Source organism: Lissotriton vulgaris, chromosome 4_1 (assembly GCF_964263255.1).
Source record: "Lissotriton vulgaris chromosome 4_1, aLisVul1.2, whole genome shotgun sequence".
Lineage (NCBI taxonomy): Eukaryota > Metazoa > Chordata > Amphibia > Caudata > Salamandridae > Lissotriton > Lissotriton vulgaris.
This window is the reverse complement of record NC_141691.1, coordinates 975,387,195-975,390,928: the sequence shown is the minus strand read 5'-3', so window position 1 is coordinate 975,390,928 and position 3,734 is coordinate 975,387,195.

Genomic DNA, 3,734 nt, shown 5'->3' with positions numbered 1-3,734 from the left:
GGACCCACTCGGGTCACCACTTCGGTCTTTCTCTGAACAGCACAGCAGAAATTTTCACTGCTGACCCTACTGGCAACAGGGTTGCTGACTTGGTACCTGCACACAGGCAATGACCCTATCTGTGCAGCAGTGGTAGGTCACTCATGGCGTCCCCCTTCTGGCATATGTGGGGGACTGACTTGTCCCTGCACATGGGCATCAAGCTGATTGGTGCAGCAGCCGTCTTCTCACACCTCGCTACTAGGATCCAATTGTAAGGACCTTGCTTCCTCCAACACTCTCCAATCACTCACAGGGCTCACTGGTCTTGTCAAGCAAGCATGCGCTGGTGCTCCAGGCTCGAACTACATGTTGTCTTGGATTTCCTGGGTGATGAGCCCTCGCCCAGCTTGAAGACTAGCAGCCCTTAGCTTCCAGTCCTGGTTACATGCAGAAGTGTTACAGAGTTTCGCTGTCTCGCACAGCTCCACTGGCTGCTTGACAGTTGACAATTTTGGGGGCTCGAGTTACCCTTCTTATAGACCATTTTCAGACACCAAATGTGATTCAGAGACTGAGGCTTTGAAGTTTATGTTGGGGGTTGCTTCCTTTTGAAGTGCCCTCTGCTCTGCCCTGCCCTTCCTTCAGACTGTTACAGCAGGAGCGACTACAAAGTTGATAGCCCCACAACACAGGCTGTTGGAGTGACTAGAGGTTCACACCCGGATGTCAGTCACAGTGATATGTGTATCAAAAGATTAACCCATGGCCTCAGCCCTACTTCTTATGATTCTCTTAGAAGCCCCATCTCCTTCCTGAGATGTGCTCAGGACCCTTTCCAGTTGCCTCTCTCTGAATCAAAGAGCACCCTTTGAAGTGTGCTGAAAAGCCTGGCTCTCCCCCCAATGTGGCCCACCCAGCTTATAGGAATGCAGCAATACACAAATCTTTCTGGGGGTTCCTCTACCTCATCTCCTCATGTTCCTCCAGTCAGCACCTAGTCTCGCAAAATGAAACCCAGAGTCTTCCATGTATTGTGCCCTTCACATGCAAACATGCATCAGCACATGAATACATGCACTGCACAGCACTACATCCTTCATGTATTGTACCATTCACAGGCAGACATACACCCAGCACATACATATAATATACATGCACTGCACATCACTACATTATCCCTGTATTGTACCACACACAAGCACACATACACTCAGCACAATTTACCATCCAAGCACTCCACACCAAATCTGATATCGGCCAAAGGCGAGTTAAGCAAATAGCAGCAGAACTTTACACAGCACTACATCCTTATTGTTTTGAACCAGTCACATGCACATATACACCCACCACATGCATATACTCTACATGCACTGCACAGCACTACATTACCCTGTATTGTAGAACACACAAGCACACATACACTCAGCACATGTCTACCACACATGCACTTCGAAGTATCCTACACCAAACCTTACATAGTTCAAAGGCGAGTTAAGCACACAGCAGTGGAACTTTAAATGAGTGAACCTGCAGGCCTCATTCCAGAGACACAGGTAAAAGAGGACTTGCTCACTCCTTCTGATCACTACACGGTATGCTGCCACCACGTATTCGTGCTGCCTGATTTCTGGTGAAGGCAGTACCCTCTCACCACTATGAGGGTAGCGCTCTGGGCACCCCTCTCAGTCTAACAAGACTGCAAATCGTGATACAGATATCTGCCTTTAAAAAAATATATTGTGCCATATTAACATTACTTTGACATTGTATAGGTTACAAAGCATAGTGGTGCAGTAGTGCTCTTTTAAGACACATTGCTACACATGCTGTGGACTAAATGGTTCAGGATTACTAAAAAATACAATTGTCAAAAGTCGTCGACAAAATTTGGGGGTACACAAAGGAATGAGCTAATGTTAACTGATGCCAAAAAATGCTATAGAACAGGACTGCTTACAACTGCAATGAACAAAAAGGTCCTGCACTCACTAGATGTGACAGAGGTAGTGATGCAGTAATTCAAAATCAACAAAGGTGTACACATGGTTCATAAAGAAAGCTTTGCATTTGGGCAGGGTTCTTACCTCCGACCGCAACACCAGCACCCTGCTCGACAACCTCGCCAATCTTGGACTCAAGCAGCTGGTATCCACCCCCACCCACCTCGCCGGACACACACTCGACGCAGTCTTCTCATCCAGCACAGACATCGCCTTCAGCCACGCCACAGAGCTCCAATGGACGGACCACAGCTGTGTCCACTTCACCTTCAAAAGAACGACGACCCACCACCACCAGCAACAAGTTGCCCGCAGAAGCTGGAACAAGATCACAGCCGACCAGCTCGCCACCTCCTTGAGCCAGCACCCCCCTGCTAGCTCAGCGAACCCCAGCCAGGCCGCAGACAACCTCACAAAGTGGATCAGCAACTGCGCGGACGAGCTCGCCCCACTGAGGACCCCGCCCAGCAGACCCGGCAGCAAAAAAGCCCCATGGTTCACCGACGAACTCAAGAGCTCCAAGAAGAACTGCCGAGCCCTCGAGAAAGTCTGGAGAAGGGAACCAACACCGGACAACAGGACAACCTTCAAGCTTGCCACCCGGAAGCACCACCAGCTGATCCGCGCCGCCAAGAAAACTGCATTCAAGAACCGGCTGGACAACAACGCACACAACTGCAAGGAACTCTTCAACATCGTGAAAGAGCTTTCCAACCCCAGCGCAGGAAACAACGACATCACCCCATCGCAAGACCTCTGCAACTCCCTCGCCTCATACTTCCACAACAAGATCGCGGACATACACAACAGCTTCAACAACCAACCAACGCACACCACGACCGAACCACCACCCCCCACCACCACCCTCCGCGCCTGGACTCCGATCAGCACCGAAGACACCGTCCACACGATGAACTCCATCCACTCAGGATCTCCGACCGACCCCTGCCCCCACCACGTCTTCAACAAGGCCAACGCTGTCATCGCACCCCACCTGCGAGACATCATCAACACATCCTTCGACGCCGCCACCTTCCCCGAGAGCTGGAAGCACGCCGAACTCAGCGCTCTACTCAAGAAACCCACAGCGGACCCCACCGAACTCAAGAATTACCGCCCCATCTCGCTCCTCCCGTTTCCAGCCAAAGTCATCGAGAAGACCGTCAACAAGCAGCTGGCCGCCTTCCTGGAGACGAATGGATCCCTCGACCCCTCACAGTCTGGCTTCCGAGCCAACCACAGCACCGAGACCGCCCTCATCGCCGCCACCGATGACATCCGAGCCCTGATGGACAACGGAGAAACAGCGGCCCTCATCCTCCTAGACCTCTCCGCGGCATTCAACACTGTCTGCCACCGCACCCTAGTACAGTGCCTCAGCAACGTCGGAATCCAGGAGAAGGCTCTGGATTGGATCATCTCCTTCCTCGACGGAAGAACACAGAGAGTCCGCCTACCACCGTACAAGTCAGAGGCCACCGAAGTCATCTGCGGCGTTCCTCAAGGATCCTCGCTGAGCCCCACCCTCTTCAACGTCTACATGAGCCCCCTCGCGGCCATCGCACGCCAACACAACCTCAACATAATCTCCTACGCCGACGACACCCAGCTGATCCTCTCCCTAACCAACGACCCCGCCGCCGCCAGAGCCAATCTGCACGAAGGGATGAAAGAGGTAGCCGAGTGGATGACGACCAGCCGCCTGAAACTGAACTCAGACAAGACGGAGGTCCTCATCCTAGGCTCTTCGCC